This window comes from Chlorocebus sabaeus, chromosome 27, assembly GCF_047675955.1.
Source record: "Chlorocebus sabaeus isolate Y175 chromosome 27, mChlSab1.0.hap1, whole genome shotgun sequence".
Taxonomy (NCBI): domain Eukaryota; kingdom Metazoa; phylum Chordata; class Mammalia; order Primates; family Cercopithecidae; genus Chlorocebus; species Chlorocebus sabaeus.
The window spans coordinates 10,199,499-10,226,812 of NC_132930.1; the positions used below are offsets into that span (position 1 = coordinate 10,199,499).

General features: G+C 45.1%; 1 protein-coding gene across 9 annotated transcripts in view; it reads left to right on the forward strand.

The window, feature by feature from the left end:
* RBM47 (RNA binding motif protein 47) overlaps nt 1–27,314 on the forward strand; it is a 206,600-nt gene that overhangs the window by 73,923 nt on the left and 105,363 nt on the right. For all 9 annotated transcript variants that reach the window (XM_008017582.3, XM_038008606.2, XM_008017583.3 and 6 more), the window contains one exon: nt 12,704–12,788. The gene's annotated coding sequence lies outside the window, so the exon portion shown is untranslated. The remainder of the gene's footprint in view (nt 1–12,703; nt 12,789–27,314) is intronic.

A 27,314-nucleotide genomic window follows, 5' to 3' on the forward strand; every position in this document is an offset into this window, starting at 1 on the left:
GCCTCCCAAGGGAAAAATCAATTTTTAATGAGCATACACTTTTACATGTGCACAACTCCCCGCCACACGCCCCCCAACACACATTCTCACGCTGACACCCCATCTTCAGCTCTTCATCCCACCTCATCGTGTAAATGTACATGTGTATGTATATTTTTTTGAGACAAGGTTTCTCTCTGTTGCCCAGGCTGGAGTGCAGTGGCGTAAACTCAGCTCACTGCAACCTTTGCACCCTGAGCTCAGGTGATTCTCCCAGCTCAGCCTCCCAAGTAGCTGGGATTACAGGCGTGCACCACCATACCCGGTGAATTTTTGTATTTTTTGTAGAGACAGGTTTTCGCCATATTGCCCAGGCTGGTCTAGAACTCCTGAGTTCAACTGATCCTCCTGCCTCAGTCTCCCAAACTGCTAGTATTACAGGCATGAGCCACTGTGTCTGGCCCTCATAGTATAACCTTAAAAAGAATGTATTAGTTTGGTGCAAAAGTAATTGTGGTTTTTGCCATTAAAAGTAATAGCAAAAACCGTATTTACTTTATTTTTGAGACAGAGTCTCACTTTGTCACCCAGTCTGGAGTGCGGTGGTGTGATTGTGATCCTCCTGCCTTGGCCTTCCACAGTGCTGGGATTACAGGCGTGACCCACCGCGCCCGACCCTCATAGTGTAATTTAAAAAAGAATGTATTGGCCGGGCACGGTGGCTCATGCCTGTAATTACAGCACTTTGGGAGGCCAAGGCGGGTGGATCACTTGAGGCCAGGAGTTCAAGACCAGCCTGGCCAACATAGTGAAACCCCACCTCTACTAAAAATACAAAAAGTCAGCTGGGCATGGTGGCATGTACCTGTAATCCCAGTTACTGGGGAGGCTGAGGCAGGAGAATTGCTTGAACCTGGGAAACAGGTTGCAGTGAGCCAAGACTGTGTTACTGTACTCCAACCTGGGTGACAGAGCCAGACTCCATTTCAAAAAAACAAAAACAAACAAACAAACAGTATTAGGCTGGGTGCGGTGGCTCAGCCTGTAATCCCAGCACTTTGGGAGGCTGAGGTGAACGGATTACTTGAGGTCAGGAGTTGGAGAACAGCCGGGCCAACATGGTGAAACCCCATCTCTACTAAAAATACAAAAATAAGCCGGATGCAGTGGTGCACGCCTGTAATCCCAGCTATTCAGGAGGCCGAGGCGTGAGAACCCAGGAGGCAGAAGTTGCAGTGAGCCGAGATCACGCCACTGCACTCCAGCCTGGGCGAGAGAGCGAGACTCTGTCTCAAAAAAAAAAAAAAAAAGATCTTTTCAGGTCTCTAGCAGGTTGGCCTCGACGTTTCCCAGAGGCTCCTGTGGAGGATGTTCAGGGAGGCAAAAGTTTTGATCTTCAAACCTCTGGATGCCATTTTCCTGGGAGCAGCCATGACTTCTGGGAAGTCAGCTATGCTGTGCCCTAACTCAGCTAGAGTCATCGCTGGTCCAAATCGCCTTCACAGGTGACAGCACAAGGCCACGTTGGCCGTTCATCTTGCCGAATTCTATTTCTGGGACCCACATCAGAAAAACAGTTGAGGCAATCACTGACTTTCAGATCACATTCCCATCATTCATGAGAGAGGTAGGATGGCGTGGCGGCCGCAGGCATGGCCTGCAGAATTAGGCTGCCTGATGGCAGTCCTAGCGTTGCCAGTTACTAGGTGTGGTGTGTGATGTGGGCAAGTTACTTCCCTGCATTAATGTAAATGAGACATCCTTGTCGAAAACCATTGGGTCAGATGTGCTTTAGAATCCAGAACATATCAGATTTTAGAAAGATAATATGTTGCACGTACCCTATATTGCTTAATACCACTCATCTCGGGCAGCATTCCTTGATTACACACATCACTATTTCTTCAGCAGAGCGAATGGACACTCAGACATAGGGGAAGAAATGAAGTCTGTAGAGAGTCTCATTAGAAACTAGAAAGGGAGGGGCTGGGTGTGATGACTTACCCCTGTAATCCCAGCACTTTTGGAGGCTGAGATGGATGGATTACTTGAGGCCAGGAGTTCGAGACCAGCCTGGGCAACATGGCAAAATCCCTTCTCTACTAAAAATACAAAAATCAAGCTGGCTGCGGTGGCTCACGTCTGTAATCCCAGCACTTTGGGAGGCTGAGGCAGGTGGATTGCCTGAGGTCTGGAGTTCAAGGCCAGCCTGTCCAACATAGTGAAATCCCATCTCTAGTAAAAATACAAAAAATTAACTGGGCATGGTGGCAGGTGCCTGTAATCTCAGCTACTGGGAAGGCTGAGGCAGGAGAATCGCTTGAACCAGGGAGGTGGAGGTTGCAGTGAGCCACAATCGCACCGTTGCATTTCAGCCTGGGCGACAAGAGGGAAACTCCATCTCAAAAACAAAAGAAATAAACAAAAATTAGCTGAGTGTGGTGGCGCGTGCCTGCAGTCCCAGCTACTCAGGAAGCTGAGGCAGGAGAATCACTTGAACCCGGGAGTTGGAGGTTGCAGCGAGCCGAGATCACGCCACTGCACTGAAACCTGGGAGAGTCTGTAAAAAAAAAAAAAAAAAAAAAAAAAAAAAAAAAAGGAAGAAAGGGAAGGAGGGAGGGAAAGAAAAGAGCGAGAGAGATAGGGGGAAGGAAGGAAAGTAGGAAGGAAGGAAGGGGAAAATAGGATTTTGCTGCTAAATTATTTCTTTAAAATTTTGTTCTTCCTCTAGAGCAATCAGAAAGAATGCTGAATTATTTCTAAAAATTACTTGGTTTTTCAGAGTTGTGGTGCCTCTTACAGGTGAGGTGTACATCTTGGAAAGAATTCAATGAGATCATATATATAAAGTGCTGAGAGCAGAAGGCACCACTGCAGGTGTGAGCTTTCATAAAGTAAACTTACTTGTTACGATGAAGCCACTGGAGACTTCATTCGTGACACCGTGGCTAGCCCACCAGCTTTTGTCTTTTTTTTGAAGTTTGCTTTGCATATCCCACTTTTTTCCTAGGTGTTTTCCATGCTGGGCTATTTGACTTACGTTAGAAGCAAAGCAGCCCCCAGATGTTACTATTGTGCCTGGTATGTTGTCAAATTGCACTTTAAAAGGACAGAGGACAGGAAGTAATGACACATGACTCAAGTGACTGGAAATGGTTCTCGGATAGGGAGTTATCGTTGGGACAGTAATGAGAGGAAGTGCAGTTCAGTTTAATGAGCCCTTAGAGAACATTCGTTCCCTGGGCGCAATTCCGCTAAGTGCATTCTTTGCACCAGGCACCGTGCTGGGTCCTGGGGTCGCGGAGATGGATATGGGACTGTGCATGCTTTAAGTGGTCCCGCGTCTCCTGATGTTCACCATTTCTATGTGAGCTTGGAGAAACCAGGTGACCTCTCTGCACTTGTGTACTCGGTTTCAGGACAAAAGGACTGGCTGGCTCATCTTACAACGAAGGCCCTATTTTACCTTCAGATGTCTCTGATCTCAAAGAACTTCTTTGCAGAGGTTGCTGGTCAACCACTGTTCAGCACTCTGAATTCAAGTAAAAGACATGGGCTTTTTAGCTTGTTGATAGTAATAGTGTTGGAACAAGTTTGATTAAGGGGTTATTCTCTCTCCAAGCAGGGGATATTTTATTTCTCAAATATTGAGTATTGACTAGTGCTAGACCCTGCGTTAGGAGCTGGGAATGCCTTGGTGAAGAAGAAAAAGTCCCTTATCATGAAGCTCATATTTTAGTGGGGCAGATAGATAGTGAAAAGTGATAAAAATGAATATATAATTGGCCGGCGCAGTGGCTCACACCTGTAATCCCAGCACTTTGGGAGGCCGAGGTGGGCAGATCACCTGAGGTCAGGAGTTTGAGACCTGCCTGGCTAACATGGTGAAATGAGGTCTCTACTAAAAATACAAAAAATAGCCATGCATAGTGGCGTGCGCCTGTAATCCCACCTACTTGGGAGGCTGAGGCAGGAGAATTGCTTGAACCTAGGAGGCTGAGGTTGGAGTGAATCGAGACCATGCCACTGCACTCCAGCCTGGGTGACAGAGTGAGACTCTGTCTCAAAAAAACAAACAAACAAAAAATGCAATTTCAGATAATAATATGTGCAAAGAAAAGAAATAAAAATAGGGAAGAGGAAGAAAGAGTATACGGTTGGTGACTGGAGAACGCTTTTAAAAGAATAATCAATTCACAAAGCATTGCATATTTAAAAAGGAAAAAAAAAAGCGATCAGAAGTGGGGCGTGGTGGTGCACACCTGTAGTCCCAGCTACTTGGGAGGCTGAGGCAGGAGAATCACTTGAACCTGGAGCTGGAGTTTGTAGTGAGCCGAGATTGTGCCACTGCACTCCAGCCTGGGTGACAGAGCGAGACTCCATCTCAAGAAAAAAAAAAAAAGTGGTCAGAGAAGACTTCTTGGAGGAGCTGGCATTTGAGCCAAGACCTGAATTCAGTCAGGAAGAGAGCTAGGATGGGGGGTGGGGTAGAGGCTGGGAAAGGAAATTCCGGGTGGGGGCGACAGTGAGTGCCAGGGCAGGAGGAGAGGATGAGCTGGTGAGTTGAAGAAACGGCCAGAAGGCCACTGTGAGGTTGATGGAGAATGAACAGCAGGGCATGGAGCACAGCCAAGCCACTTTATGCAGGCTCCTAGAGGGAACCTCAGGAAGGACTCTGGATTTTATTCCAAGTGTGAGGAGATGCCATTGGAGGGTTTTGAGAAGGGAAGTGATGTGACCGTGTTTAAAAAGAAAGATTGATCTATGAGAAGATGGATTTGGCAGCCATATACAGAAATGAGTCTACCCCTGGTTCAAATTATTTTCGCCCACCTTATACTGCAGGATCTGGACTAGATGAATTTTTAACACATCAACAGTTGACATACATAGCCTATTTTTATTTATATCCTTTATCTTTTTGTTTTTTATTATTTATTTTCTTTTTTTTTTGAAACGAAGTCTCACTCTGTCGCCCAGGCTGGAGTGCAGTGGCATGATCTTAGCTCACTGCAACTTCCACCTTCCGGGTTCAAGCGATTCTCCTGCCTCAGCCTCCCGATTAGCTGGGACTACAGGTATCTGCCACCACGCCCGGCTAATTTTTTGTATTTTTAGTAGAGACGGGGTTTCACCATGTTAGCCAGGATGGTCTCCATCTCCTGACCTTGTGATCCGCCTGCCTCAGCCTCCCAAAGTGCTGGGATTACAGGTGTGAGCCACTGCACCTAGCCCCTAAATCCTTATCTTTAAAAAAATCTTAGGGCCTCTATATTTTTCTTTTAAAAAAGGTCTTGTATAAAGATGGATTGCTCCCTTGAAGATAAAATGTTTCCAGTTTTTGAGTCGATGCCTGTGTCATCTTTTATCTTCTTTTAGTGTAACTTTTGAAAATTGTGCTGTGGCTATGCAGTGGCTCATACCTGTAATTCCCAGCATTTTGGGAGGCCAAGGTGGGTGAATCACTTGAGGTCAGGAGTTCAAGACTAACCTGGCCAACACAGTGAAACCCTGTCTCTACTAAAAATACAAAAGTTAGCTGGAAGTGGTGGCAGGTTCCTGTAATCCCAGCTACTCGGGAGGCTGAGGCAGGAGAATCGCTTGAACCCAGGAGGCAGAGGCTGCAATGAGCCGAGATCCCACCACTATACTCCAGCCTGGGCAACAGAGCGAGACTCAGAAAGAAAGAGAGAGAGAGAGAGAGAGAGAGAGAGGGAGGGAGGGAGGCAGGAAGGAAGGAAGGAAGAAAAGTACGCTATTTGATTCTCCCCTCCTCCCTCTTTCTGTCTTCCTTGTGTACTTCCTTTAGAGACCTGGATTCTGCTTGCCAATATTAATAAAATGCAGGTTGTTTTTATTAGGTACTATTTGTTTGCTTTGTTTTGTTGTTTTCTTTCTTTTTTTTTTGAGATGGAGTCTCGCCCTGTCGCCCAGGCTGGAGTACAGTGGCGCAATCTTGGCTCACTGCAAGCTCCGCCTCCCGGGTTCACACTATTCTCCTGCCTCAGCCTCCCGAGTAGCTGGGACTACAGGCGCCCACCACCACGCCCGGCTAATTTTTTGTATTTTCGGTAGAGACGGGGTTTCACCGTGTTAGCCAGGATGGTCTCTATCTCCTGACCTCGTGATCCGCCCACATCGGCCTCCCAAAGTCCTGGGATTACAGGCGTGAGCCACCATGCCCAGCCTGTTTTCTTTCTTTATACAAAGATATCTTGGGAATATTGAATATATTCACAGATGGTAGAATCGGAGCTTCCAGTTCTGCTTTCTTTGCCCTGACCTTGTTTGAGACGTGCTTGCTTCTGATATGCTGATTCCACGTTGCCAAAGTGAAAGTATGTACTAAAGTGCCTTAAAATTAAGTGGCAATGTAAATAGAGATTAAATTGTCTTTTGAATTTGTCAGCCTCAAACCACATGTATTTTGTGGCCACCATATTTTCATCATTCTTTTAAAACTGTGACCCAAGCCCATAGTGATGTGTATACCTCTCATGTAGAAGCAGGTCAGAACATTCACTCTCAGTTACCTTGACAAATATTTGTGGGCAGGCTGGGCTTGCTGCCTACACATCCTCACAACAGCCCACTTTTGTGCTCAGGAAGTATATCAGAACCACAAGAGGGCAGCTTGTCCAGTGAACCTACGGGTAAAAAAGTGCTGTTCGTTAGCTACAGGATAATGAAGGGAAAGATGTCTAAATTTTTCAAAATATTTATTGCATAAGGAAGTTTTTTCTTTTCTTTTTTTCTTTTCTTTTTTTTTTTTTGTTTGTTTGTTTGTTTGTATTCCTTGACAGTTTCATCTATTCAGAGAGAGAATGATTTTGGAAATTAAAAGTTTTAAGAGAGTTTCTTCATGCACATCTATTTTTGGCTTCTCTTGAATATAAATACCCATTTCCCCTTGAATCCCGTATTCCTCCATCTTCTGTCCCTTCAATCTTTATTAAGGTATCATTTATGTATGATAGGGCCAGGCGCAGTGGCTCACACCTGTAATCCCAGCACTTTGGGAAGCTGAGGTGGGCGGATCACTTGAGGTGAGGAGTTTGAGACCAGCCGGGCCAACATAGTGAAACTCTGTCTCTACTAAAAATACAAAAATTAGCCAGGCATGGTGCTGGGCACCTGTAGTCCCAGCTACTCTGGAGGCTGAGGCAGGAGAATCACTTGAACCCAGGAGGAGGAGGTTGCAGTGAGCTGAGATCACACCACTACACTCCAGCCTGGGCGACAGAGTGAGACTTTGTCTCAAAAAAAATTACGTATGATAAACTTCACACATTTTCAGTGGTGACTTTTAACACATGTATCCAGCTGTGAAGCCACTGCCCCATCAAGATGTAGGAACTAACATCTCTAGAAAGTTTTCTCATACCCCTCTGCAGTCAGTCTCCCCTTGAAGACCCCACATCCCCTTTAATCTTTAATCCTTGAAAGCATTTTACCTGACACAAAGCATTTTGTAATTTTAAAGTAATGATCATGCACAAAACTTACGTTCTTGTGTAGACCATGTGAGAATTCGGGAGAGATGTAAGGAAATCAAACCCAGCTTCGTTCCAAGACAGTTCTGTTGGGTTTGACCCTTTGTGGCTGTGGTGGTCGTTATCCTCTGGCTAATATTCACGGAGAGGGAGAACTGTCATTAACTGAATAATCATTAATTTCCCATTTGTTCTTTAATGTTTATTTCTGCTGTATTTAACATTTATTATGGGCGCGGTGGCTCATGCCTGTAATCCCAGCACTTTGGGAGGCTGAAGTGGGCGGATCACGAGGTCAGGAGTTTGAGACCAGCCTAACCAACATGGTGAAACCCTGTCTCTACTAAAAATACAAAAATTAGCCAGGTGTGGTGGCACATGCCTGTAATCCCAGCTACTCAGGAGGCTGAGGCAGGAGAATTGCTTGAACCTGGGAGGCGGAGGTTGCAGTGAGCTGAGATTGTGCCACTGCACTCCAGCCTGGGCGACAGAGCAAGACTCCGTCTCGGCCGGGTGTGGTGGCTCAAGCCTGTAATCCAGCACTTTGGGAGGCCGAGACGGGTGGATCACGAGGTCAGGAGATTGAGACCATCCTGGCTAACACAGTGAAACCCCTTCTCTACTAAAAAATACAAAAAAAAAAAAAAACTAGCTGGGCGAGGTGGCGGGTGCCTGTAGTCCCAGCTACTTGGGAGGCTGAGGCAGGAGAAGGGCCTGAACCTGGGAGGCAGAGCTAGGAGTGAGCTGAGATCCGGCCACTACACTCCATCCTGGGGGACAGAGCCAGACTCCGTCTCAAAAAAAAAAACAAAAAACAAAACAAAACAAAAGACTCCGTCTCAAAAAAAAAAAAAAAAAAAAAAAAAATTAGCCGGGCATGATGGCGCATACCTGTAATCCCAGCTACTTGGGAGGCTGAGGCAGGAGAATTGCTTGAACCTGGGAGGCATAGGTTGCAGTGAGCCAAGATCATGCCATTGTACTCCAGCCTGGGCCACAGAGAGAGACTTCATCTCAAAAAAAAAAAAAAATTATCGCACCTACGTACTTGCATTGTTTAACTTAAGGAATCCTCCCTATAAAGGAAGTGCTATTATTATCCTTACTTACAGACTGAGGAAAATAAGAGGGAAACTGAGGTACTGGCCAGGCGTGGTGGCTCACGCCTGTAGCCTGGCCAACATGGCGAAACCCCGTCTCTACTAAAAATACAAAAATTAGCTGGGCATGGTTGTACGTGCCTGTAATCCCAGCTATTCAGGAGGCTGAGTCCTGAGCATCACTTGAACCCAGGGGGCGGAGGTTGCAGATTGCGCCACTGCACTCTAGTCTGGGCGACAGAGCAAGGCTCCGTCTCAAAAAAAAAAAAAAAAAAAAAGAAAGAAAGAAACTGAGATACAGTCACGTGTGGCTTTTGATTGATAAAAAAAGAATGAGTGAGGTTAGTTTCCTGATGAGGATAAGTGAAATTAAAAGTTTCTTAAGAAACTAATTTTCTCATTGATCAAAATAATATGTACCCAGGTCGGGCGAAATGGCTCATGCTTGTAATCCCAGCAATTTGGGAGGTCGAGTTGGGCAGATCACTTGAGCTCAGGAGTTTAAGACCAGTATGGCCAACATGGTGAAACCCTGTCTTGACTAAAAATACAATAATTAGCCGGCATGGTGTCACGTGCCTGTATTCCCAGCTACTGGGGAAGCTGAGGCAGGAGAATCCCTTGAATCCAGGAGGCAGAGGTTGCAGTGAGCCGAGATAGCGCCATTGCACTACAGCCTGGGTGACAAGAGCAAAACGCTGTCTCAAAAAAAAAAAAGTAATATGTACTCAGATTTAAAAGCCAGGGCTTCTCTTTCCCTGTACATAATGCCCTTGGGCAGTGTCACCCGTGGCTGCAGCTGAATGCCATAACGACTGACCTTGACCAGCAAGCCTCCCTATGTCTGTTTCCTGCCTTCATTGTCTCCTGACAGGTCGCCCTGTCTTTAGCCCTTCTCTGCATTGTGATCCTTCTAACATGCAGTTCTGGTGATGTCACCTTCCTGATTAAAATTCTCCGATGGCTCCCTCGGCAATCAAATGTGGGCTCCTGGTTCCTTGCCTTGGCAGCGGCACATCCTGTTGCTCTCCCCTGCCTGCCTTCACCCTGGCTGTGCTCAGCTCATTGTTGATCTCCAGAGATCCTGTACACTCTCATGTCCCTGCACCAGGAACTGACTGTTCTGTCTGGAAAATGCCCTCTTGTCTTTCAGACGTGTCTGCCGGGTAAACTGTTACTCATCCTTGAGGACTTGGCTCACATCTTCCCTGATTAGCCCACACAGATGTGGGATCATCTTCTTCCCAGCTTCCAGGGCCCCTTGTGGATTAGAGCTGGTGTCACATTGTTTTATAATGTCTTGTCCCAACTCTGTGCCCCACTAACGTGTACCCTCCTGGAGGGCAGTGACTTTGTCTTCTCAACTTGACATTTCTAACCTAGCTCAGCACCTGAACTCACTATTCAGACTACAATACCGCAAAGGCATAGAACATATTCGTATTCACCACTGCTGTTGCCATTGCCTGGCATAGGGCCTGGCCTGTAGGAGGTATTCATTTCATATTTGTTGAAGGCATTAATAGTGGGTGTTTTTAAATATCATACTGTAATGGTTTAGCCCAGGAATTGCAACCTGAAGGGCATCATCAAGCCATGGCCATCTTTTGTATGGCCTCATAGTATTTTAAGTTTTTTGAATTTGATACCTGTGGATAGAGCATGTGCTGTCCTGTTTACCACTGATTAATTGCACAGTTAATCCACTCTGATTATCATGCCCTTCTTGACCTCCTTACTCATCTGCGACTCATCTGGTCCTGGGAGATGAGGTTGGGGGTTGTGGGGAGGGGCAGTATATTTCTTTGTTGAGGCTACCATAACAAAATACCGTGGGCCAAGTGGCTTCAACAGCAGACATTTATTTTCTCATGGTTGTGAAGGCTGGAAGTCCAACATCTAGGTGACAGCAGGGTTGATTTACCTGGAGGCTTTTCTGCCTGGCTTGCAGATGGCTGCCCTTATTGTGCCCTCACATGGTCGTCCCTCGGTCTGTGTTGTCTGTGTCTGAATTTCCTCTTTTTCTTTTTTTTTTTTTTTTTTTGAGACAGAGTCTCACTCTGTTGCCCAGGCTGGAGTGCAGTGGCACAATCTCAGCTCACTGCAAGCTCCGCCTCCTGGGTTCAAGCAATTCTCCTGCCTCAACCTCCCTAGTAGCTGGGATTACAGGTGCGCACCACCACGCCTGGCTAATTTTTGTATTTTTAGGAGAGACGGGGTTTCACCATGTTGTCCAGATGGTCTCAATCTCTTGACCTTGTGATCCGCCTGCCTCGGCCTCCCAAAGTGCTGGGATTACAAGGGTGAGCCACCGCCCCCAGCCGAATTTCCTCTTCTTATAAGGACACTGGTCATATTGCATTAGGGCCCATCCGCATGACCTCACTTAATCTTAATTACCCATTTAAAGACCCTGTCTCCAAATGTAGTCACATTGTGAGATACTAGAGGTTAGAACTCGAATTTATGAATTTGGCAGGGCAGGGAGGGGCACTATATATCTTAGAACAGGAAGGGTCATGAACTCTCAGGTACTGTGGTCTGTTCCTTGCATCTGATTCCTGTTTTATAACATGTCACTAAAAGGGAACCCAGCAGAGAGAGCATTTCGTTCACTGAGGCAGAATCTGGATGGTTATAATATGCACCTGCTCAAACACCTGATCTCCACTCTGGTCACTTTGATCTTGGTACCATATTCATGTTTCTTAAGCAGCTAACATTTAGCCGGAATGCCCCGTAGAACTTAGGTGCTTTTCATTTTGGAAATTTATACCCTTTTTCATTCTATCACTCCAAACACTGGTGTGTGGGCTGCAAACTTTCTTTGCCAAGGGTTAGGTGGACAGGAGAGGTAAAAGCTGTATAATGACATGGCACCACCTCCATTTGCTGTAAGCAAACAGCCAGGTCCTTTATTACCCTTGAAACAGGCACTCGTGACACAGGTTGAACTCAGAGAAGCAAGTCAAATGCCAGGTTTCTGTGGGTCAAAGTTCCTTCCAGTACTGTATGTTAATCAGAAGCTCAACCTTAGTTAATTTGGCCATTGCGTTGGGAAGAACTTTGGAACCAATGATTACTGAGCTGGACTGCAGGAGTTAGCAGAGCCCAGTATTTTCTTATCCAAGAGGTATGTTGTAGTCTTTCTCGGAGGGGATCACAGGAACGAGACATTTGTCGCAGCTTTATTTATTCTTGGTGAGACAGTAGTATAATAAAATCTTCTACACTGAACGTAGCTAATCAAAAGTATTTACTTGCCAGGCGCAGTGGCTCAAACCTGTAATCCCAGCACTTTGGGAGGCTGAGGCGGGTGGATCACATGAGATCAGGAGTTCGAGACCAGCCTGACCAACATGGTGAAACCCCGTCTCTACTAAAAATACAAAACGTTAGCTGGGCATGGTGGGGCGCCCCTGTAGTCCCAGCTGCTTGGGAGGCTGAGGCAGGAGAATCACTTGAACCTGGGAGACAGAGGTTGCAGTGAGCTGAGATCATGCCACTGCACTCCAGCCTGAGTGACAGAGGGAGACTCTGTCTCAAAAAAAAAGACAGGATCTCACTCTGTTTCCCAGGCTGGAGTGCAGTGGCATGATCATAGCTCACTGCAGCCTCAGAACTCCTAGGCTCAAGTGATCCTCTTGCCTCAGCTTCCCCCAGCAAGCTGGGACCATGGGCGCCCAGCTAATTTTAAATTTTTTTGTAGAGATGGGATCTCACTCTATTGCCCAGGCTGGTCTCAAACTCCTGGGCTTAAAGTGATGCTCCTGCCTCGGCCTCCCAAAGTGCTGGGATTACAGGCGTGAGGCTCTCCTTTCTCTCTTTGTCATAGTAAGATTTTCTTTCCTTAAGTGTCCTTTAATTAATGTGAAACGGAGTAGTCTTGCAGAGCTGGCAAAATGATGTGACCTATTTTCTCCATGTATATGTGGGCCACGGGAGATTTCCCATATTGCCTGGTTATGTAGCTTGCCTTGCAGTTCCAGGCACACACAACGGCCTGTGATAATAGCAAAACACTATGTTCTTTTTTCTCACCCCCTCCCCCAGTTCCATTTAGTCATCACTAACTTTGGACTTCTCAATACTGGTCTTTGGGTCATATCTGTTATCCTTTTCATTTCGCAGCTTAGGTAACGGAGGCCTTGGAAGGAGATTCTGCGTCAGGTCACCCAGCAGAGATCAGCAATCCTTGGCTCACTGAGGAGGTTTGGTAAGTTGGCATCATCTTCACCATGACTCAAATGCACATAACCCAGGGGCAGAGAAAAGTGGGTGAACATCACATAGCAACATCAAAATGCTAACCCTTGCCACCCCACTTTGTTTTTCTTTTTACAAACATATTCTTGTTGTGTTTGTTTAATTTACTAGGCCAGAGTGCCCTGTATGTTTGTTAAGTACAAATGTCCTTAGAGGACTCCCACTGCCAAAAAGAATGACAGAGGTATATTTGAATGATTTCACTGAAACGCTTTTAATACTGATTTCATGAAAATGTCTGGCAGTGGGTTCTTCCTGCAGCGCTACTGCATATCATCAACTGTAGAATGTGGCCCCCCGCCCTTCACACACACAGTTTAACATGTCTGAAATTCAGCGCACCTTATGCAAACAGGTCTGGTGAAATACAGCATTTCTCTGATAATCCCCAGATGACTAGCATTAAGTATTCCCTACCTCCTAGTTTTCACACAATACAAATTTTTTTCTTTTTTCTTTTCAAAGGGTTCAATTTTTAAGGGTAAGAAATGTATAGTCTGATGAGTAGCTGATTAGTAAGAAGTCTGTGCTTACCAAAGAAAGAATTTAGGTTTCTTTTTTTGTTTTTGTTTTTGAAACGAAGTCACATTATCGCCCAGGCTGGAGTGCAGTGGCACGATCTCGGCTCACTGCAACCTCCGCCTCCCGGGTTCATGTGATTCTCCTGCCTCAGCCTCCCGAGTAGCTGGGACTGACTACAGGCACGCACCACCACACCTGGCTAATTATTGTATTTTTAGTCGAGATGGAGTTTCACCATGTTGGCCAGTCTGGTCTCAAACTCCTGACCTCAAGTGATCTGCCCACCTCAACCTCCCAAAGTGCTGGGATTACAGGCATGAGCCACCGCACCCAGCCAGAATTTAGTTTTCTAATACTGAAAGAAAACTTTTTTTTGGTGACTTCATATGATGGTCTTGAGATGAGCACCCCAAGGACCTTGTAAATAGTGGGCGCTGGCACTCAGAATAGCCTATGTGAGATAATGGAGCAGTCTTCCAGACATAAGATCCCAGAATCAGACACTTATTCAAGATTCCCCTCCTGCAATCAGCGGGTAGGAGTTCGCAATGAAAATGCCCCATGCTATGTCCCAGAATGACTCGTTCATTTATCTGTGAGAGCAGAGTCCAAATCCATGTTCATGTTAAATGTGCAGAAAAATAGCATCTCGAGAGTTAATGCCACAGAATGGGCACGATTCCCTAAGCCACATTTGCCTGATTGAGACAGACTTTAACATTTGCAAAACCTCCACATTATGAGACCCTATAGGTGATAGTATATGATCTGTAGGGATACAAGTAAATCCACTAACAAACATTTTTTGAGCAACTGCTCTGTGTCAGACTCTGTGTTAGACTCTGTGCTAGGCTCTGTGCTAGGCTCTATGCTAGACTCTGTGCTAGATGCAGCATAATTAAGAAGTAATTAGGACAGAAAGGATTGCTGTCCCCACAAGATTACTTTAGTAGTCACAGAAGATATTAAATAATATATTAACGTAGTAATGAGTGGGCTGATGAAGAATTGTAAGGACTTAAGAGTTTAAAACAAGAAAACCGGCTGGGCGCGGTGGCTCACGCCTGTAATCCCAGCACTTTGGGAGGCCGAGGTGGGTGGATCACGAGGTCAGGGGTTCGAGACCAGCCTGACCAACATGGTGAAACCCCATCTCTACTAAAAATGCAAAAATTAGCTTGGCGTGGTGGCGGGCGCCTGTAATCCCAGCTACTCAGGAGGCTGAGGCAGGAGAATTGCTTGAACCCGGGAGGCGGAGGTTGCAGTAAGCCGAGATCGCGCCACTGCACTCCAGCCTGGGCAAAAGAGCAAGACTCCATCTAAAAAAAAAAAAAAAGAAAACCTAGGCTAGCCAGAATGGCTCATGCCTGCAATCCCAGCACATAGGGAGGCCAGGGTGAGAGGATCACTTGAGCCCAGGAGTTCAAGACCAACCTGGGCAACATAATGAGACCCATCTCTACAAAAATTTTAAACGTTGTCATCCCATTCTCTACTGGAAAATAAACAAATTAGCTGGGGGTGCTGGCACGCACCCATAGTCCCAGCTACTTGGGAGGCTGCAGTGAGAGAATTGCTTAGGCCTGGGAGGTTGAGGCTACAGTGAGCCAAGATTGCGTCACTGCACTCTAGCTGGGGCAACGGAACAAGACCCTGTCTCCAAAAAATAAATAAATAAAAACAAGAGGACCTAACATAATCTGAGTCAGGAGGGGACTAGCGGGAAGATTTCTTGGAGATTAAATGGCGTTCTGAGACCTGGAGGATAGGCAGAGGGGGATTGGGGACAGGCAGCAGTGGCTACATCAAACAGCCTGTGCAGGGTCCCAGTGTGGAGAGAGTGTTGAGAAGGGTCAAGGAATAGCATGAGCTATGGGGGGAAAGGGAGGGAGAGTGGCTTCATGTGAACAGGTGTTTGTTGTAAAATGAAAACTTAGTCAAATTTCTGGAAGAATCTTTAAAACCTCTTAAAGAGATGGATTTCAGACTGATGATCAGATTTTGTTGTTTTTGTGGTTCAGACAGAAATCTTACCTTGTCTATCAGCACTATGTCCTAGAGTTAGAGCCCAAGTCTTGCTCCCCTGCTAATCCTTTGAATTTTCCCCAAATCTGTGTTCTTAATTTCCCTCACCTACCTCCCCCAGGAAGGTAATCAGCTTCTAGTAAGAGGTGGTTTTCACAGACAATGTGTCCACATTTCTTTTTCTCTGCATCCTTGATGGCATCAGGGAAAGGTGATCATCGACATAGTCAAAGTATGTGTATGATTCTCCCACCAAAGGCAGGATTTAAAAAATAATGCTTTAAATAGAATGAACAGAGGCAGCTACTTGGACCAGCTACTTGACTCTACTTGTGCTTTGAGGCCAGTGTGAGATTCTTAGGTTTCAAACCTTAGTGCTCTGTGTTGACATTTTCTTTTTCTTTTCTTTTTTCTTTTTTTTTGAGACGGAGTTTCACTCTCGTTGCCCAGGTTGGAGTGCAGTGGCACCATCTCGGCTCATTGCAACCTCCGCCTCCCGGGTTCAAGCAATTCTCGTGCCTCGGCCTCCCCAGTAGCTGGGATTATAGGTGTGCGCCACCACACCGGCTAATTTTTTGTATTTAAGTGAACATGGGGTTTTCACCATGTTGGCCAGGCTGATCTCGAACTCCTGACCTCAGGGAATCCACTCACCTCTGCCTCCCAAAGTGCTGGGATTACAGGCTTGAGCCACCGCACCCAACCTGTGTTGACATTTTCTATCAAGAGAACTGCTGAGCTGGGGCACTTTGGCCAGTTACTGAATTGACAGATGCAGAAATTTACACATGTTCATGTATACACACAAGGAGCCCTAATTCCATGGAATTGGCCTTCTCAAGCTTGCTGGTTTCTTAGTTATGAGTAAACTTGATGCGATTTTTTTTTGTTTTGTTTTGAGACAGTCTTGCTCTGTCACCTTAGGCAGGAATGCAGTGGTGCAATCAGGGCTCACTGCAGCCTCGAACTCCTGGGCTCAAGCAGTTCTCCTGTCTCAGCCTCCTGAGTAGCTGGGCCCAGCTAATTTTTAATTTTTTATAGAGACGAGGTCTTGCTATGTTTCCCAGGCTGGTCTTGAACTCCTGGGCTCAAGAGATCTGCTTGCCTTAGCCTCCCATAGTGCTGGGATTGCAGGTATGACCCCTGTGCCTGGCTTGATTCAAAAAAAGTCCAGGTCATTACCTGATTTTATTTGAGATGTTTATTTGTTTTATGACCTTATAAAGAGCTTATTTCACAATACAAAGAATAGAATGAGGATATTATATATGATTTATATCAATAAGTTTGACATTTAGGTTATATGGAAAAATTCCTAGCAAAATATAAATAATGAATCTTAAATTTAGCTGATTAAAAAAACCAAATAAATAAATAAAATATATAAATTTAAAAACCCAACTTAAGGAAAAAAACCCTATATAGTTCTATAACAAATAAGGAAAAAAAATTAGTAGGGATTTTTTTCCCCATTCTTTCCCATTTATTATTTATTTATTTATTTATTTATTTATTTATTTATTTGAGACAGGGTTTCACTCCTATTACCCAGTACAATGGCGCGATCTTGACTCATTGCAACCTCTGCCTCCTGGGTTCAAGCAATTCTCCTGCCTCAGCCTCTTAAGTAGCTGGGATTACAGGCATGCACCACCATGCCTGGCTAATTTTGTATTTTTAGTAGAGATGGGGCTTCTCCATGTTGGTCAGGCTGGTCTTGAACTCCTGACCTCAGGTGAACCTCCCACATTGGCCTCCCAAAGTGCTGGTATTACAGGGGTGAGCCACCGTGCCCAGCCTGTTTATTTTTAACAAAGAATTTCAACATCCTTCTTATATTCTCTTTTGGTTAATTTCTTTTTTTAATTTTATTTATTTCATTGACAAGTAATAATTACATATTCACGAGGTACATAGTGATGTTTTGAGACATATAATGTGAAGTGTTTAGATTGGGGCCTTGATTTTTCTCAAGCCACAGCAAGTATAGTTTCCTTGATCAACATGGCAACTGAAGTTAGATGATAGGAAAGGTTAGGGGAGGAAATACCACAGGGCTCCTGATGGGAACTTTAAGTAAAATAAAAATAGTAAAACATTTGGAGTCCTTACCCTTTCCTACTAATCATAGCCTAGATTTTCATTCCAATGAAGTTAATGAATTAAGAGGTAGATATTATTTAACCTACAAGTTGAAAATACAAGTTGCATTTGAAAAGGAGGAAAACGTGGCCTGCTGAAATTGTTTCTTTGGTAAATGGCTCTTCATATTTTGGAATTGTAGCTCATTTAGTGAAACCACAGATCTGTTAGAAACAGATTTTCCTAAAATCCCTGTCCTAATAACCTAATAATCACTAGAAGATATATCTTTTTTTTTTGAGATGGAGTCTCGCTCTGTCGCCCACGCTGGAGTGCAGTGGCACAATCTTGGTTGACTGTAACCTCTGCCTCTCAAGTTCAAGTGGTTCTCCTGCCTCAGCCTCCTGAGTAGCTGGGATTATAGGCACTGGCCACTATGCCTGGTTAATTTTTGTAGTTTTAGTAGAGACATGTTTCATCATGTTGGCCAGGCTGGTCTTGATCTCCTGACCTCAGGTGATCCACCTGCCTTGGCTTCCCAAAGTGCTGGGATTACAGGTGCAAGCCACCATGCCTGGCCTAGAAGATGTACCTTTTGGAAAATGGCCTCCTCATCATTTTGTTTCAAGAAGGCAGACTCTAACCCAATTAAGACTTCAGGTAAAACTCATGTGGTCCATATGAGGGATGCTTACTAAAGAGCAAATACACCCAGAGGTCAAACAACTGAGTTAAAATACGTTGTCTTTTCCTTGGCCAACCACTGGTAGGGAACTGTCACAAAATGACCCCAGGCTGCTCAAGGCAATCCCTAAAGGTAGCTTCTAAAAATGAGTTTTCTGCTTCTTCACTTGAAAATGGAAGAGATTTTTTTCCCATTACAAGTTATGTGGTACTGTTTATTTTGTACAACGTAGCTTTTTACTACAAAGAAGGGGAAAGTGGCCTATAATTTAATTTGATTTAAATTAAACCTACATAGGACCATCATATAAAAGATATTGGGACAAGTTTGTGAGGGATACAAAGATAAATCAGACACTATCCTGGCCCCAGCACAGTTTAAGAATGAGCATTTAAATATTTAGTTAATAAGAAACATGGCTGGGCACAGTGGCTCACACTTGTAATCTCAGCATTTTGGGAGGCCAAGGCAGGCAGATCTTTTGAGGTCAGGAGTTTGAAATCAGCCTGGCCAACATGGTGAAACTCTGTCTCTTTTAAAAATACAAAAAAATTAGCTGGGTGTTGTGGTGCACCCCTGTAATCTCAGCTACTTTGGCTGAGGCAGGAGAATCGCTTGAACCCAGGAGGCAGAGGTTGCAGTGAACCAAGACTGTGCCACTGCACTCCAGCCTGGATGACAGAGCAAGACTCCGTCTCAAAAAAAAAAAAAAAAAAAATAGCTGGGCACCATGGCTTACGCCTGTAATCCCAGCACTTTGGGAAGCCAAGGCGAGCAGATCTTGAGGTCAAGAGATCGAGACCATCCTGGCCAATGTAGTGAAACCCCATTTCTACTAAAAATACAAAAATTAGCTGGCCGTGGTGGCGTGTGCCTCTAGTCCCAGCTACTTGGGAGGCTGGGATAGAAGAATCGCTTGAACCTGGGAGGCGGAGGTTGCAGTGAACTGAGATTGTGCCACTGCACTCCAGTCTGGCGATAGGGTAAGACTCTGTCTCAAAAAAAAAGAAACAATACCAATAAAACAAGAGTGAATTAATTAGATCAAGGAGCATCACACCTCACATATGTAATGGTATTTTTGAAAATGCAGTGGAAGTTACTGGATCCCTTTTCTCATCTGTATCCAGATTTGCCAGGGAGTATATTCACTACCCTCTTGTCTGGACCTCTCCCTTTTCTTTTCTTCTGCCTGATCGCTGATCAAATTCAACATCAGTGTTGATTTAGGTATGGAGCCTGCTGGTATTGAAAACTTATGCAAAAGTAACCCTGAAGTCCTTTGCAGTTTATAAACATAAATGTGTAATTACTGCTATGATGCAGACTGAAGAACTTTCCAAGACTTAATGTAGCTGGGCATGGTGGCCCATGCCTGTAGTCCTAGCTACTTGGGAGGCTGAGGCATGAGAACCACTTGAGTCCAGGAATTTGAGGCTGCAGTGAGCTATGATTTATGATTGTGCCATTGTACTCCAGTCTGGGCAAAACAGTGACACCCCATCTAAAAAAACAGAAGGAAAAAAAAGACTTGTCAGAGTAATTGGGCTGAATTTACATTTAGCCCATTGTGGATACAGACAACCAGTAACTTCACAAAGCCTTCCTGTAAAAGCTAAGATGGTGTTGGGATCTGCTTTCTGGACCCAAACAGATATTTGGAAAAATGGTTTTTGGTAAAGTGTAAGAGCAGTGAGTTTAAGGCTAATTCCAAACTTAATGATTTGCCCTTTTAAAATCAGTTCATCAGTCTGGGCAACACAGTGAGATCCTGTCTCTACAAAAATTTTAAAAATTAGGCCAGGTATGGTGGCTCACGCCTGGAATCCCAGCACTCTGGGAGGCTGAGGCAGGCAGATTACTTGAACCCAGGAGTTCAAGACCAGCCTGGGCAATGGTGAAACCCTATCTCTACAAAAATTAGCCAGATGTAGTGGCTTGCACTTGTAGTCCCAGCTACTCAGGAGGCTGAGGTGTGAGGATCATCTGACTCTGAGTCTCAGTTGAGGCTGCAGTGAGCTGAGATGGAGGCATCACACTCCAGTCTTGGAGACAGAGAGAGATTGTCTTTTAAAAAAAAAAAAAATAGCTGGGCATGGTGGTGCATCCCTGTAGCCCCAGCTACTTGTGAGGCTGAGGTAGGAGGATTGCTTGAGCCTATGAGGTCAAGGCTGCAGTGAGCCATGATTATGCCACTGTACTCCAACCTGGGCAACAGAGTGAGACTCTGTCTCAAAAACAAATAAATGACATAAAATAAAATTAGTTCATTCATGTGGGCAAAAGTTTCATAGATCTCGTGGTTAGTTACTTTGCCTGTGTGCCCTTTGATGTCCTGCTATTTGCCAAACAAGATAACCTATTTTCAAAACTGAAAACACAGGCTGGGCACAGATCACTTGAGATCAGGAGTTTGAGACCAGCCTGGCCAACATGGTGAAACCCCTCATCTCTACTAAAAACACAAAAACTTAGCCTGGCGTGGTGGCAGGTGTCTGTAATCCCAGCTACTCAGGAGGCTGAGGCAGGAGAATTGCTTGAACCTGGGAAGTGGAAGTTATAGTGAGTCGAGATCGTGCTACTGCTCTCTAACCTGAACGACAGAGCGAGACTCTGTCAACAAAAAACACCAAAAACTGCAAAGGCAGAGAGGTGGATATGAACCATGACTCAACCAATAACATGGCAGACGAGCAGACAATTGCCTACTAAAGGAGGTATGTCTACCTAAATGGAAGAGGTCTGTACCTACCATAGAGGAAGAAAAAGCAAATTGTGGGCATCAATAAAGTGTATGTGTCTTTTGGCAGAATAACAGGACAATAATGGCTTTATGCTTTGTAGGATGGTATTTAATGCTCTAGAAAGCAAAGAGAATACTCCAAGGTTGTGAAGCCGAAATTGGTAGCTAATGTCAGTGTTGAACCTTGAGGCAAATTTCATGGGTGACACTTAAATATCAGCCCTGTAGTTTCCAAGAACAAGGTCTTCAAGCCAGTCATTAGACACGCATCAAAGTTTTGCCGAGGTGGGGCCTCATCCTGGGCTGGGCTGCACGTTGGGTAAAACGGGTTGCCCAGGTGTGTCAGCGGTTGCTGCGCCAGGTGCAGACAGTAATAGAATATCTGACATTCACTTCAGCCATGCTCACTGGTTTCTGTGCAGGTATTGCCTGCCAAGAAGTAACAGTATGAGAACAGTCACACTGCTTTCATAAAGAATGACAAATTTTCTGTGTCTGCAAAATAAATGAGGTCCTTTTGAAACTAAGAGCAAGGTCAGCAAAATACAAGGGACACCTCAAGCAAAGAATGAAGTGGGCATTGAAATACGATACCAAAGGTTGGGTGCCGTGGCTCACGCCTGTAATCCCAGCACTCTGGGAGGCCAAGGCGGGTGGATCACCTGAGGTCAGGAGTTCAAGACCAGCCTGGCCAACATGGTGAAACCCCGTCTCTATGAAGGGGGAAAAAAAATTACAGGCCCAGGCATGGTGGCTCATGCCTGTAATCCCAGCACTTTGAGAGGTCAAGGTGGGCGGATCATGAGGTCAGGAGTTCAAGACCAACCTGGCCAACATGGTAAAACCCCGTCTCTACTTAAAATACAAAAAGTAACCGGGGTTGGTGGCAGGCTCCAGTAATCCCAGCTACTCGGTAGACTGAGGCAGGAGAATCGATTGCCCCAGGAGGTGGAGGCTGCAGTGAGCCTAGATCTCCCCACTGCACTCCAGCCTGGGTGACAGAACAAGACTTGATCTAAAAAAAGAAAAAAAAAAAAAAAAGGAAAGAAAAAAAAAGAAATAACATACCAGGCTGGTGTGAAAAGGTGCTGAACACAAACCGGGTCTTTCAATCTAGGCATATCGGTACCCACTGATTTTTGTTCATCTGTACCTGTGTACAGAGTGTTTCTTGGAATCTTAAAATATTGAAGTTATAAGGAACTCTAGAGGTCGTGAAGAAAATTATAATGATGATTTGCATTTACTGAGGGTTCACTATATGCCAGCCATAAGGAAGTCTTTTACTTGTGTTATCAGTTTTACTTGTATAGCCTCATTTGATCTCTTCCATAATCTCTAAAGAAGGGGCTAGGATTCCTATTTTGCCAATAAGAAAACAGACTTAAAAGACAACAGGGAACTCACACAAGGTCATACAGTTCATGCATGGCAGAGCTGGCTCACATACCTACGTCAGTCTGACGCGAGTTTGCATTTTTTAACTACCAGCTCCTTAGAGGGCCGAGGGATTCTCAGGAAAAGGTATGTCCATCCACATTCTGACCAGGTCCCCAGGAGTTTGCCAACTCATAGTTCAGTGAAAATGACCAAAGGATGTATTGAAAATCATGGAACCTACACCCTGAAATTTTAGCTATATGGAGTGTGATATGCAATTATACAATCAATGTATTGGTGGGTTCATATTTTGGGCCTCAAGTTTCCCCATCACTAAGGAACTTGCTGTAACCCTTAACCTGGGTGACTAAGGACACAGTGCGGATTCCAGCTGCTCTGCTGTCCCATGAACTGTTTTTTCTCTGGGGCATCTTCTTGTGTTTCAAGTTTCAATCATTTGGTGAATTTTTAAAAATTACCAGGCTAGGCGTGGTGGCTCAGACCTGTAATCCCAGCACTGTGGGTGGCTGAGGTGGGAGAATCACTTGAGCCCAAGAGTTCAAGACCAGCCTGGGCAACATAGTGAGACCCCATCTCTAAAAAAAAAAAAAATTAGCCAGGCGCCAGGCACGGTGGCTCATGCCTGTAATCCCAGCACTTTGGGAGGTCAAGGCAGGTGGATCACCCGAGGTTGGGAGTTTGAGAGCAACCTGACCAACACGGAGAAACCCCGTCTCTACTAAAAATACAAAATTAGCCAGGTGTGGTGGCGCATGCCTGTAATCCCAGCCACTCGGGATGCTGAGGCAGGAGAATCACTTTAACCTGGAAGGCAGAGGTTGTGGTGAGTCTAGATCGTGCCATTGCACTCCAACCTGGGCAACGATAGTGAAACTCCATCTCAAAAAAAAAAAAAAAAAATTTGCTAGGCATGGTGGCACATACCTGTAGTCCCAGCTACTAGGGAAAGGGAATGGCAAGGGTCTAGGGTGCAAGGATCACCTCAGCCCAGGAGGTCAAGGCTATAGTGAGCTATGTTTTTGCCACTGCACTCTAGCCTGGGTGACAAACTGAGATCCTGTCTCAAAAAATAAAACAAAATAAGACAAATCAATTCACAGGCAGCACTTACTGAGACACTGATTTAATCGGTCTGAAGGGGAGCCCAGGAATCAGTATTTTTAAAAAACATATAGCTAGTCTCTGGTATAAACTTTTGCTTATTGTCCTGGTGAATGTCTTTGTATTGCTCTTTCCTACCTGAAAACATTTTCTTTTTGAGACAGAGTCTTGCTCTGTTGCCCAGGCTGGAGTGCAGTGGTGCGGTCTCAGCTCACTGCAACCTCTGTCTCCCAGGTTCAAGTGATTCTCCTGCCTCAGCCTCCCAAGTAGCTGGGATTACAGGCGTGCACCACCACACCCAGCTAATTTTTGTATTTTCAGCAGAGATGGGGTTTCACCATGTTGGCCAGGTTGGTCTTGAACTCCTGACCTCAGGTGAACCGCCCACCTTGGCCTCCCAGAGTGCTGGGATTGCAGGTGTGAGCCACTGCATCTGGCCTCAGAGAGCATAGTCTGTATTCCCTAGCAGTTGTTTTTATTGTTTTTTTTATGGTCTTCAAAGATGTAATGGGCTTGGAAATCCTTTTGGCTCCTAGGAAGAAGCTATTACTGCTTGGTGGAGTCCTGTCTGAAAATGAATTCTCTGTTTACACTGCCCCGTTCGTTCCCTCTCCTGTAAACTACAACTACAGATTCTCCTTATAACTCTGCTCAGAATAGAAAGCTTAATTACTCTACCCCTAAAATCTTGCAGATTGCAAGAGGCTATAAGCTACTGGTATAGCCTAAAGATCAAGGGATCTTGTGTGGTGTTATGACAACTACTTCTATTTATATGTGATGTTCACTTTAAATATACACAGACATATTTGTACGTTAGTGGAAGGGGATCTCAAAAGTCTCATCTGACCTTTAATTAGACTCAAATAAGATAAGAAGTGGTAAAGACATTGACATATGGGCCAAGTGTCTAAAAAAAAAAATGTGTATATATGTGTGTATATATATATATATTTTTTAAAAGGAAAAAAAAATTAAAAAAAAAAAAAAAAAAATGGCCGGGAATGGTGGCTCACACCTGTAATCCCAGCACTTTGGGAGGCCGAGGCGGGTGGATCATGAGATCAGGAGATCAAGACCATCCTGGCCAACATGGTGAAACCCCGTCTCTACTAAAATACAAAAAATTAGCTGGGTGTGGTGGCACACGCCTGTAGTCCCACCTACTTGGGAGGCTGGGGCAGGGGAATCACTTGAACTGGGGAGGTGGAAGTTGTAATGAGCCGAGATCACTCCCCTGCACTCCAGCCTGGTGACAGAGCAAGACTCCGTCTCAAAAAAATAAAAATAAAAATAAACTGCCGGGCGCGGTGGCTCACGCCTGTAATCCCAGCACTTTGGGAGGCCGAGACAGGTGGATCACGAGGTCAGGAGATCGAGACCATCCTGGCTAACACGGTGAAACCCCACCTCTACTAAAAATACAAAAAATTAGCCGGGCGAGGTGGCGGGCGCCTGTAGTCCCAGCTACTTAAGAGGCTGAGGCAGGAGAATGGCATAAACCCGAGAGGTGGAGGTTGCAGTGAGCCGAGACTGCGCCAGTGCACTCCAGTCTGGGTGACAGAGCAAGACTCCATCTCAAAAAAAAAAAAAAAAGATTAAAAAAAAGAGAGATTTATGTATGGCAAAACCAACGCTGGGAGTTCAGGCCCCACAGAATACCCAGGTCTAGAACTCCTGTCTTTGGAAACTAGTTATCTTTTCTCCTCACCCTCTGCCTCACTTAACAATGTCTTTCACGGCCTTTCCTCTTCATTCGCACTACCACCTTCCTAGGTCAAGTCCTAATTTTAATTCCTAAATTACTGCACTAGCCAGGGAAGGAGGAAAAAAAAACTGTGAGAAACCACATCAAAATGTCATCTGTGGTTGGTAGACATCTGATTTTAATTTTTTTAATATCTGCTTTTCTGAAATTTATACATTTTACATAATAAACAAGTTTTACTTTCCTAAAGGAAAAACACACATCATCACTGGCATAGACTTTACCCTGGTATCTGAGCACATGTCCATTATACGACCCATCTGTGCCTAGCTATCAGAGTTGCCTTTCTAAAATGTGTTCTCCAGGCTCCTGCTTAAACCCTCCGGGTGTCCTGGAATTTCAAAGTCATAACCCAGACCCACCCTTCCGCCTATCCCCTTATCTCCAACCACACCCAACCCAACCCTCTCCGCTTGGCAGGCCAGCATCCTCCTTGTCCTAGGACCAGGGGAGCTCCATTCAGCTCCTTCGCGGCTACTCTCCTCTACACAGAGAACCCCACGCTCTTTGTCCTTTCCCCTTTACCTCTCCAGATGTTATCCTTTGAAGCTCAGCTAGCCTACGGCCAGACCACCCCGATCACTCCCGATCTCATCTGAAGCTCAGCTCAACTCCTTCCTTCTCCAGGTCACCTTTGTCACCGTTTTTTATCTGCGTCAGGAATGGCAAACAGGTTTCATTTTATGTAAACCAAGTCCATGCCATTGAAAATGGTTGCATAGAGAATTCTCTTTTATTTATTTATTCCAGAGTCTTACCCTGTCACCCAGGCTGGAGCGCACTGCTGCGATCATGGTTCACCGTAGCCTCTACATCCAGTGCTTAAACAGTCCTCCTGCCTCAGTTTCCTATGTAGCTGGGACTACAGGCATGCACCACCATGCCCAGTTAATTTTGTTTGCTTTTTATGGAGAGAGGTCTCACTATGTTGCCCAGGCTGGTCTCCAACTCCTGGGCTCCAAGGATCCTCCCACTTTGGCCTCCCAAGATGCTAGGGTGGCAGGTGTGAGCCACCGTGCCTGGCCTTACATGGAGAATTCTGAAAGCCTGCCCGTGTTCAGAGGAAAAGGAGTCCTGTGACTATAGTGGTTTTTGCCATAGGCACAAGAAGGAAAAGTGACAGAATGAATGTGACATATTTTTCATCCAGATTTATAATAATAATTTTAGACCTGTGATGTCCAGTACGGAAGTCCCTGGCCACACATGGCTATTTAAATTTAGATTAAAAAGAAGAAAAATAGGACCAGGCAGGATGGCTCATGCCTGTAATCCCAGCACTTTGGGAGGCCGAGACAGGTGGATCACAAGGTAAGGAGTTCGAGACCAGCCTGGCCAGTATGGTGAAACCCCTTCTCTACTAAAAATACAAAACTTAGCTGGGCGTGGTGGCATGCACCTGTAGTCCCAGCTACTCAGGAGGGTGAGACAGGAGAATTGCTTGAAACCGGGAGGCAGAGGTTGCAGTGAGCCGAGATCAAGCCACTGCATTCCAGCCTGTGCGAAAGAGCAAGACTCCATCTCAAAAAAAAGAAGAAAAATAATAATTTAAATTAATTAAAATTAAATACAGAAGATTCTCCACCTAGAATGTTTAAACTTCATGATCGGCCAGGCATGGTGGCTCACATCTGTAATCCCAGCACTTTGGGAGGCTGAGGTGGGCGAATCACCTGAGGTTGGGAGTTTCAGACTAGCCTTGCCAACATGGTGAAACCCCATCTCTACTAAAAATGCAAAAATTAGCCAGGTGTGGTGGCATACGCCTGTAATCCCAGCTCCTCGGGAGGCTGAGACAGTGAGACTCCATCTCAAAAAAAAAAAAAAAAAAAAAAAAAAAGGAATATAATATCCTTAAAATCCATCATGAAGTTTATTTATTTACTTTTACTTTATTTATTTTTTAGATGGAGTCTTGCTTTATTGCCCAGGCTGGAGTGCAGTAGCGCGATCTCAGCTCACTGCAACCTCTACCTTCTGGGTTCAAGCAATTCTCCTGTCTCAACCTCCCAAGTAGCTGGGATTACAGGTGTGTGCCACCATACCTGGCTAATTTTTGTATTTTTAGTAGAGAGAGGGTTTTGCCATGTTGGCCAGACTGGTCTGGGACTCTTCAGGTGATCTGCCCACCTCAGCCTCCCAAAATGCT